This window comes from Rhamphochromis sp. 'chilingali' (assembly GCF_963969265.1).
Source record: "Rhamphochromis sp. 'chilingali' genome assembly, chromosome: 6".
In the NCBI taxonomy this organism is placed as follows: Eukaryota; Metazoa; Chordata; class Actinopteri; order Cichliformes; family Cichlidae; genus Rhamphochromis; species Rhamphochromis sp. 'chilingali'.
Window position 1 is genome coordinate 41,740,294 of NC_137933.1, and position 11,177 is coordinate 41,751,470.

An 11,177-nucleotide genomic window follows, 5' to 3' on the forward strand; every position below is an offset into this window, starting at 1 on the left:
ATTGTATATAGTATTTTAGTTTATTCTTATTCTATTGTGTACAGTATCTTATTCTTATTATTATACTGTTTTTCTAATTTTTGCTATGTAACTTTGCACTGTCCACTTTCTGCTGTAACAAAACAAATTTCCCACGTGTGGGACTAATAAAAGTTATCTTATTTGTTGTAACTATAATTTGGACAAGGGTGTCATTGTGGGAGGACATCCTGTCCTAAATCCTTAACCAACCAATCAGCACACATTAGCAGGAATGTAGCAGGAAGCTGTCGTCAAGAGTTTGTCTGTGAAGGTTCTCGTCAAGAGTTATTTTAGTTCAGTTCAGACACGTTGTAGAAATGGAATGAAGAATGAAGAAAAATATAGTGAAGAAAAATATAATAAATGATTATTGTCTGGAAGCAGGTGGAAATCATTATTTTAGACGTTTAGCTTCATTCACTGAGAGTCATTAGAGCGCCCACTGCTGCACCGACGCCGACGCAGTTGGAGCCTAGAACAGCCTCTAGAAGCCCCCTGGTGGTCATTCATGGTCACTTCCATGTTAGCTTTACAGCACACTACCTACAAGCCAGAACTGTGTGCTTCAGAGTACCATATCAGAACATACACTCTGTGACATCATACATATGCAGGAGTAGAACAGCTGTGACAAAGGTTTTTCTATCATAAGGGTTACTTGTGCACGCACCGACCTCATGAATAGAAACTCTGGCCATGTTTAACATGAACATCGACTACCAGAGCAGGAGATAGATGACAGGAAAAGCAGAGCAGAGCCACTTTAAAGTCTGAAGAAAGAAACGGGAACTGTGTTTGACTGTGGCTGCTCCTCTGTTCCCTCGATGTGATTCATCTGTTTCTGCAGGGCGACGCCCTCAGCCTCCCCTCAGCTGTGTCCTCCCTGAACTCTGACCGATGCACGTGACGAACAGACGGGGAATACGACGAGTCCTCAGCGGGCCCTTTTTGGACATACTGAGGCATAAATTAGTCTTTTCTCTCCCCAGGTCTCCCTCTCATCTCCCTCAGGTCCATTTTGCGATCCAGCAGCACATGGCCACGAAGAAGTGTCGAGTGTCGAGCAGTCCGTCCTCGCAGGACTGCCGCACACTGTGCTTCCTGCCCGAGCCATACCTCACCACCGCCCCTCTGCTCTTCCTTACCCTCAGAGGAAGTCCCCCTTTCCTGAAGCCATCACTCTCGCTGCCTCAGGTCAGGACTGGACTGTGACTTATGGGCTGGGACGGGGACACGCTGTGCAGCTTGTGTTTGTGAAGCAGCTAAGAGAAACACATATGGCTGAGCAGCGCGAGCTGCTGGTTTCTGGTGGATGGAGCTGTGGGTGGAAACTGCCAGTGTTTTCTCTGCCTCCCCTTTGATTGAAAGAAGCCTACATTTGGTTTTATTCTCAGCCGTTTGACCCCTCTTCGAGCTCCCATGTGCTTCTTGACCTTTGTGGACCCGCTGGAGCTGCTGCTTACTGTCAGTGGTATAAGATATGATAATAATTTACCGGTTTACTGCTAAGACGGGCTCTGTGTCTTACATTGCTCTTGGCATGTGAGCAATATGGGACACAGAGCTTTCTAGGCTAACACTGCAGAAAGCACATGTTAGTTACACACTTTTGCTTTGTGTCTTAACAGGATTCACTGATGGCTAAAATCAATACTCTGTGACATCATACACAAGTTAATATCATGGATCACATTCGCTCATTTGCCAGCTAGCGCTGTAAGCAGCTTGAGCTGTTGGACACAGAACAGACAACCCACCAGCCGAGCTCCTGTAATTAATTAGTTGTTTATTTCTAGTAGAAATGTCCACGTTTTCTAAGAATAAAATGGATCATTATATATTCCACTGTACTGGTGTAATCTGCTGTTTGGCTTTAAGTATTGATGCATGCGCTGCTCAGTCATGCTCCTCCAACCACAAACATCAATAGATGCAAATCCTGACACAATCATGTACAAAACAACTTCATGACTTTGGACAGATAGTCCGGCCACTCACCTCTCTCTGTAAAGTCAGTCAGATAGATCAATCTACCACCTGTGGTCAGCTCGCTCGGAGCGCCTCCTACTGCAGCTGCCAGGTTGGAGTACCTAAGGCTTGGTGTCACAGGTGAGGCAACAACATCTGCCCCACTTGTCTTCATATCTGGCATACAGTTTAATTTTGGAGCTAATGTGCTGATGGATTTATACCATCTGAAACAGGAAATGAGCAGCAGTCTTCCATAAATGTTCTTCCTATAATGTAACATCACCGCCTGTCCTCCTTTGTTCCACACCACAGCGAGACATAGCATTAGCTACGTCTCGCCCTTCCAGTTTCTTCAGCTCTGCAAGCCACTTTGCAAGCCACATCCACCTCAGCTCCACCAGATCATGAGGGTTCAAAAAAATTACCAAAATGCCCAGCAGAGGCAGCAGTGAGGCAGTCCCCATAGACTCCCATGTTAAAACTTTACAGCAGTTAAAACAGGATTGTATACACAGTGTGCGCATAACTGTAGAAGATTGAGGACGGAGCTTGATGAGGTGTAAACGTCTGGAAATTGTGGCAGAGATGGTCAACTGTCATCATTTCCAAATCTATAACAGCCAAACTGGGTCATGAGTTATACTACAGCAGGGAGTACGTGGCACCAGCGCGTGCTGTACAGAAGTACACTATCTATCTAAACCAAGGCAAAGATACAGCTCTCGCTGTTTGTACCTGACAGGTTCAGCTGGGATTGAGTTTTTTCAATTCAATTCAATTCAATATTATTTATACAGCGCCAAATCACAACAGCAGTCGCCTCAAGCGCTTTATCTTGTACAGTATATACAGAGAAAAACCCAACAATCATATGACCCCCCTATGAGCAAGAACTTTGGCGACAGTGGGAAGGAAAAACTCCCTTTTAACAGGAAGAAACCTCCGGCAGAACCAGGCTCAGGGAGGGGCGGGGCCATCTGCTGTTTTACTTGTTGTTCCTTTTAAATACTCTAGGAACAACAAGTAGGCCTGCAGTGTGAGAGCAAAGTGCTCTAATAGGGTGATATGGTACTACAAGGTCATTAAGATAAAATGGGGCCTGATTATTTAAGATCAGGATATTTCTAACGTTAGAGATGTTGCACAAATGGAAGAAAGCAGTCTTACATATTTGTTTAATATGAGCATTGAAGGACATGTCCTGGTCAAAAATGACTCCAAGGTTCCTCACAGTGTTACTGGAGGCCGAGGTAATGCCATCCAGAGTAAGAATCTGCTTAGATACCATATTTCTAAGCTTTTCAGGGCCGAGTACAATAACCTCAGTTTGATCTGAATTAAGAAGCAGAAAGATAGCGGCCATCCAGGTCTTTATGTCTTTAAGACATTCCTGCAGTTTAACTCATTGGTGTGTGTTATCTGGCTTCATGCACAGATAGAGCTGGGTGTCATCTGCATAGCAGTGTAAATGTATGCTATGTCTTCTAATGATGCTGCCTAAGGGAAGCATGTATAATGTAAACAGAATTGGTCCTAGCACTGAACCCTGTGGAACTCCATAATTAACCTCAGTGTGTGAAGAGGACTCTCCATTTACATGCACAAACTGGAGTCTATTAGATAGATATGATACAAACCACTGCAGTGCAGTACCTGTAACACCTACAGCATGTTCTAATCGCTCTAATAGGATATTATGGTCGACAGTATCGAACGTTGCACTGAGGTCTAGCAGGACAAGCACAGAGATGAGTCCACTGTCAGAGGCCATAAGAAGATCATTTGTAACCTTCACTAAAGCTGTTTCTGTGCTGTGATGAGCTCTGAAACCTGACTGAAACTCTTCAAATAAACCATTCCTCTGCAGATGATCTGTTAGCTGTTTGACAACTACTCTTTCAAGGATGATTGATATGAAAGGAAGGTTGGAGATTGGCCTATAATTAGCTAAGACTGCTGGGTCTAGAGATGCTTTTTGAGTAAAGGTTTAACTACAGCTAGCTTGAAGGCCTGTGGTACATAGCCGATTATTAGAGATAGGTTGATCATATTTAAGATCGAAGCATTAATTAATGGCAGGACTTCTTTGAGCAGTTTTGTAGGAATGGGGTCTAAAAGACACGTTGATGGTTTGGAGGAAGTAATTATTGAAGTTAACTCAGAAAGATCAATTGGAGAAAAAGAGTCTAACTTAACATCAGTGGTACTAAGAGTAGCTGTAGATAATATTACATCTGTGGGATGATTATTGGTAATTTTTTCTCTAATGATAAAAATTTTATTTGTGAAGAAGTTCATGAAGTCATTACTAGTTAACGTTAAAGGGATGGTTGGCTCAAAAGAGCTCTGACTGTTTGTCAGCCTGGCTACAGAGCTGAAGAGAAACCTGGGGTTGTTCTTATTGTCTTCAATCAGTGATGAATAGTAAGATGTTCTGGCTTTGCGGAGGGCTTTCTTATAAAGCAGCAAACTATTTCTCCAGGCTAAATGATGATCCTCTAAATTTGTGACACGCCATTTCCTCTCCAGCTTACGAGTCATCTGCTTTAGGCTACGTGTTTGAGAATTATACCACGGAGTCAGGTACTTCTGATTAGAGACCTTAGTTTTCACAGGAGCTACAGTATCCAGAGTCGTACGTAGTGAGGAGGTGAAATTATTAACAAGATGATCGACCTCTGTTGGGGTAGCGTTCAGATAGCTGCTCTGCTCTATGTTGGTACAGGGCATTGGAGATGATAACAGTGGGTGGACTATATTCTGCGTTCAAGCGATCTTTTATTGCTCAATGTTCCATTTGCCAGAACTGAACTGGGAAAGAGGGCTTTTACTTATGCTGCCCCTTTCACATGGAACATGATGCAAAAAGACTGGAAGATAGCAGATCTTATTTCATTAAATGCTTTTAAGTCCAGATTGAGAGAGCCAGAGAAAAATGTTTTTAAAATGTAATTGTTATTTATAATATGTATGTAACTTTGTAATTTCAACGTGTTGTCGCCTCTTGGCCAGGACTCCCTTGCAAAAGAGGTTTTTAATCTCAATGGGACTTTTCCTGGTTAAATAAAGGTTAATAATAATAATAAAAAAAAAATTCTTAAACTTAGTTAGTTGCTTAGGCTGCTGCCCCCGCGACCCGGCCTCGGATAAAGCGGATGAAGATGGATGGATAGTTACAGCGCTTTCAGAAAGACATCTACTGTGATAAAGTCTACTCTCCACTGCTGTGTAATCAATTATTGTAAAAGTAAATGTTATCAGGAAATGATCAGACAGCAGAGGGTTTTCACTGTTAAATGTTCAGTTTCTATGCCATATGTTAAAACAAGATCTAGAGTGTGATTAAAGTGGTGGGTGGGTTCTTTTACATTTTGAGAGAAGCCAATTGAGTCTAATAACAGATTAAATGCCATGTTGAGGCTGTCATTTTTAGCATCTACATGGATGTTAAAATCTGTGAGCAAAGACTCTGGGAGTAAAACATCAGCAGGTGTACGAGTGTGAAAAGTATAGATTTGAAAATCCAAGTGGAATTTAAAAGGTGATTTTGATTTATTTTATTTTTCGGGCGCAATAGACATCCTGATGCGCATCTTCAGTGAAACTGACAAATTCAGGGACAGCAAGCTGGAAGCCTTGAGCTGTTGTAAGTGCTGCGATTAGATAGAGGGACCCAGGAAGCCACAGAGCTTCATTGTGCTCTTCGTTTTTCTGTCAGAGCAGCCGGGCTGTCCAAGGCCAGCTTCACTAGGCGCAGGAAGCGTAGAATCAAAGGAGGGAATCAGGCGGAGGAGGGATGGGCTGATAAGACAGAGAGCTGGAGGAAGGAAGAGAAGACGGAGGAGTGAAGTGTAAACAGAGAGAGGTGGTGCTCGTCTGCTGTGGTAACCGGCGGTAATGGCTCTGCCCTCTTTCATGTTGCTTCGTCGGGAGGAGGGGTGGGGTGGTTGGAGATTTATTTGGACGTCAGTATCAGGGGAGGGGGACCTGCAGGACATGGCCTGACAGGATAACCTTTGACCTCTCCTCCTGCCAGAGCTGCTCCGGGTCCCAAGATGTACCCGAGGGGCCTGGAGACTCGCCCGTGTGTGTCAGGGCCCTCAGCAGTGTCAGATAGCTTGGGGCCTTTTCAAATGTATTTTTCAAAAGGGGGGGAAATCAATAAGTTTGGGTCGGCTGCAGAAACACGAGCCTGTGATATTTACTTTGCTGCGAGGCATGGCGTGTTCGCAGCACTTGTCAAAGATAAGAGCACGTTTGGTGAGAGACAAAAATAAGTCGATAAATGGACCTGAAGTCACTTTTTTGCAATCACGAGTGGCAGCGTGTTTCCACACTCAGTAACCTGCATTTAACTCTTTGCCTGTTCTATTCTCAGGAACTGGTTTAAATACACACACAGCAGCAGCAGCAGGCTGTGAGGCACAACGCGCGATCTGATATCGTCGTGTTGGTGTTGTTCCCAGATCAACATAGTAAATGTTGTTCCAGGATCAACATTGCAAGTGACCAATCACATTGTTGTGACGTCATACTTTTGTGACTTCGGAAAAACCGCCGTAAAAAACAAAAAACTCACTTAAGCTGCGAGAAACCGCCTCTGTCCGCCGATCAACGGACCCTGACCCTTTAATAAACACTGAGCAGAATTAATATTGTCCTTGCAACACTGGAATTTCATAAATGCACGAATGGCTTAAGGCGCCAAAGAATAACATCACAACATTCTGATTGGTCACTTGCAAAGTTGATCCTGGAACAACATTTACTATGTTGATCTGGGAACAAAACCAACACGACGATATCAGATCATCCGAGGCACAACATGCTGTGCGCACTCGTAATGTTATTGCTCTCACCAAAGCCAGCATTACAGTCACACACAATAAAATTAAAGATGAAACTATATGCATATCAGTTTATGTCTAATAAAACCAAAGTCTTTGCCCCATCTTGATTGGTTATCTTTAGACATTTCAGATCATCAAACTCGTCCTAAAATTAGGCAAAGACAATCTGGGTAAATACAAAATGCAGTTTTTAGGCAATTATTTCATTTTGATTAAATGGGAAAAAATGTATCCAAACCATCTGCTCTGTGTGAAAAAAGTGATTAATGTTAAATCATGAATTAACTGTGATTACCTGCATTTGGAGAGCTGAGTTCAGTTTCTCTCCCACACCCAGGCCTGATAACTGCCACACCTGCTGAGGCAAGAAATCACTGTAATAGAAGCTGAAGCAGCCTTAGAGATGGCAACAAGCAGCACGTCATGCCACGATCTGAAGAAACAAAGTCACTGACCTCTGTCAGTCTGCAAAGACATTTCTGAGGCTTTGGAGATCCAGTGAGCCACAGTGAGAACCATCATCCACACATGGAGAAGCTTCTCGTTCTTCCCAGGAACGACCGGCCGACCAAAATTATTCCGAGAAAACATCAACGACTCATCCGGGAGGTCACGGAAGAACTCATCACCACATCTAAAGAACTGCAAGCCTCACCGGGTTCAATTAAGGTCAGAGGTCAAGTTGCAATGATGAGAAAAAGACAGAGCCAAAATGGCCTCCATCCAGCGCTGACCAAAACAGTATAAAGGCTCATCTCACATCTGCCAAGAAACATCTGGAAGAGCCCCGAGACTTCTGGGAAATATTCTGTGGACAGACGAGACAAAAGCGGAACTTTCTGGAAGGTTTGAAGGTCTCGTTATGTCTGCACAGCAGCAGTCAGTGGTGGTGTGACGGTCTGGGCTGCGCTGCTGCTGTAACTGAGGGAACCATGAACTCTGCTCTCGACCACAAAACCCTGAAGGAGGATGTCCGTCCGTCGCTTCCTGCTCCAAAGCTCAAGAGCACTTGGGTAATGCAATGATCTGAAACACACCTGTAGGTCCACCTCTGAATGGCTCAAAAGCAGCTGAGTCACAGTCTGGACTTTTTTGCTTCTTCCTGTTAAAATTTAGTTTTTCCTTTCCCCTGTTGCCGCTGCTTGCTCACAGGGAGCATGATTAGAGATGGACCGATCTGATATTACGTATCGGTATCGGTCCGATACTGACCTAAATTACTGGATCGGATATCGGAGAAAAATAAAAAATGTAATCCGATCCATTAAATATCACGAAAGCACCTCACAAAACTTGCAACACGCCGTAACTCACCTCAGAACGTTAGCACGTCGGAGCAGTATGCATCACGTGATAGAGCGGCTGTGGCATGCGGGACCTGTCGGTGGTCTGGATAGCATGTGGAGCTTCGCTAGCAACCCGGCATTTCATCTCCGACAAAGTTATCCCGAGAGAAGTAAAGCAAGTGTGTAAGTCCATCTCTGAATGTTTGTAAAGCATTCCTGCGTTAAGCTTAACAAGCGACTGCCTCTCGCTCTCCGGCTGCTACTTCAATCGTGAAACTGCTTAACGATCAGCTGATCGGCTTTTCTGTCGCGAGTCCGTGTCTCTAGTTTGCTTTTGGCCCACTTTGCACCAGAAAGAGGAAACCAGCGGCTGAACAACAGCAGCACGTTTAAGCTTGATCAGCTGTTGTTAGAATTTATTTAATATTACTTTCTACACCAGGATCTTTTTCTACGTAGCTGACGCTGGTAACTGTGCAGGGGCGGATCTAGCAAAGTTTAGCCAGGGGGCCGATAGGGCATGAACAGGGAAAAGGGGGCACAAAGACATACTTTTCTTTCTTATTCTCATTTAAAATGTCGAGCTTTTAATAAATAATTATCTGACACCCAAAGTTTTAATTTGATGTAAAATGAATAGAAGTCAATTACTGTATATAGTGACTATTAAGTCTAATATATATACCCTAGTAAGCTATAGTACTTTTTCCTTTGGGAAGGTACCATCTGTGCAGTCTGCAATTTTGTTGAAGAAAGATGTTGAATCTATTTAATATTTCTTGAAAAATAATTGATTTCTGTGCATTTTTTTTCACACTGCATCAAATTAAGGTTGATTACGTCGATTAAGCATCATGAGGTGGAGCGTGAGGGGTGGTTCCCTATTTTTTATTTATTTATTTTTGTTGTTGCTGGGAGTTGGAACCCTATTATTATTCTATTTATCCCCTTCGTATATTTTATTTATATTGTCTCTGTATTTATATATATATATATATGTGTGTGTGTGTGTGTGTGTGTGTGTGTGTGTGTGTGTGTGTGTGTGTATTATATATATATATATAATATTCTGTAACTCTGTAACTTCTGTCGGTGCTGTGCTTTTTTGGAAATCGAATTTCCCAGAGGAACCCACCCGAGGGATTAATAAAGTTCTATCTAATCTAATCTAATCTATTAGTTAGGTTGCTTAATATTTACGCTAAGTACTCTTTAAAATACCAGAATAGGGAAGATGGTGTAGGTTTAAGTTTATTAGATTGATCAGTATTGCTGAACTATGAAATATTTTTTTTGTATACAGGTATAACAGAATAGCTTTAGTGTAGTTGTTGTTTTAAACTTGAGTATGAACTTGCAGACTTGCAAAATGCAGCAAGATATTTTAAAAAACAGTTTTGTTGATTAAAAAACACTATATCGGATTCATATCGGTATCGGCAGATATCCAAATTTATGATATCGGTATCGGACATAAAAAAGTGGTATCGTGCCATCTCTAAGCATGATGGGGTTTTTCTGTATTACTGCAGCGTCTTCACCTCACAATATGAAGCACCTATAAAGTGAGTGTTGTTTTGATTTGGTGCAATGTGAACTGAACTGTGCCTGTTTCTGTACAAGGCTGTTATTTCTATGCCCGGCTTGCTGCAAAGCTACTCAGTACATTCAGACTGTTATTGTATGAAAAACCCCAACAAGTATAAATCATATAATCACATGCAGTGTTCCTGTGTTTGCAGAGCAGCGTTTAGGACGGGTTGTGAAATTGCAGTGACGGCGGTGTTATTCCTCCTCGCCCCGCGTTCCCCTGCCATGCATCTTGGATTGCACTCTGGCCAGAGACAAAGCGGGTAATTGGATTCACACTGTATCTACGAGGAAGGGGGCGGTGGACAAACCCCTCCTCTCCTCAGGCTGGCCCATGGCGGCCAGCGTGATGGTGATATTGTACTGACCCTGCCTATCAGGGGTCGCAGTGGGGAATTATAGTGTCGGCTGTCAAGCTGAGACCCATATTCTGCCCAGAGGTAAGGTACAAGCTCAGCTCCAGAGGACTAAACACACACACACACACTCTGTGTTTTCTGAGAGTGAGTGCGTGTCAGCCCTTCTCTCTCTGGGTTTATGGGCCTGATGTTGCCCTCCAGGGGCGAGAGAGGGGAGAAGAATTACAGGCTAGCATTGAGCTGAGCCACTGAGTCAGAGTGACAGACGCTGAGGGCCGCTGCTGCATCAGTTCATACCCCGAAAAACACACACAACACCGATTAGAGGCCGACCCTGCGGACGACAGCAGTAAATACACAACAAGGCTGCACGCAGCTGAAGAAAGTGAGCTGCAGAGGTGGGCAGCCCAGCAGATCCTGCCCTGTGATCGTTCACTCACACTAATACAGGCCGTTTGTTGCAAGAGTGTTTGTTCCTATGCAGGCTGATATTTCATGAGCCAGTATTAGCATGCGGTGACCCGCCTCGGCCAGAAGACACCGCAGGATGGAGCTGAACTGCACATCAGAGCCTGACTCTGTGAGCTGAGCAGTGCATCCGCCTCCTTTTTTGTGAATAAAGAACGGCTATTTGCTGTTTGTTCAAAACAGAAACAGCACCTACACACACACACACACACACACACACACACACACACACACACACCTTTAAGGAAAAAGGGGTCAGAAACCAGCCGTGTGCTCCAGCAGCCTCACCTAAGAAACAAACAGTCAGGTATGTCTGTGTCAGGTACAGTTTGAACCACTTTATGCTCTTTAAACTTAAACTGTACATAAAAGATGGAGGTAGCTGCTGTGACATCACTAATATGATTCTGACTTTGGCACTGCCATGTTGATTTTTGGAACCAGAAGTGGCCACATTAGGATGAACAGGTTGATTTCTACACTGTTTCCAGGCGGTCGTACCTTCAAAGTTCTTTAAAGTCCACCTGAACTTGCTGCGTTGTAGTTTAGGTTCTTCCCCAGTAAGACTGTGTGTCCAGTAAAAGATTGGCAGGAGTCGGTCAGGTAGAGACAGCGTGCTGCATGCACAGACT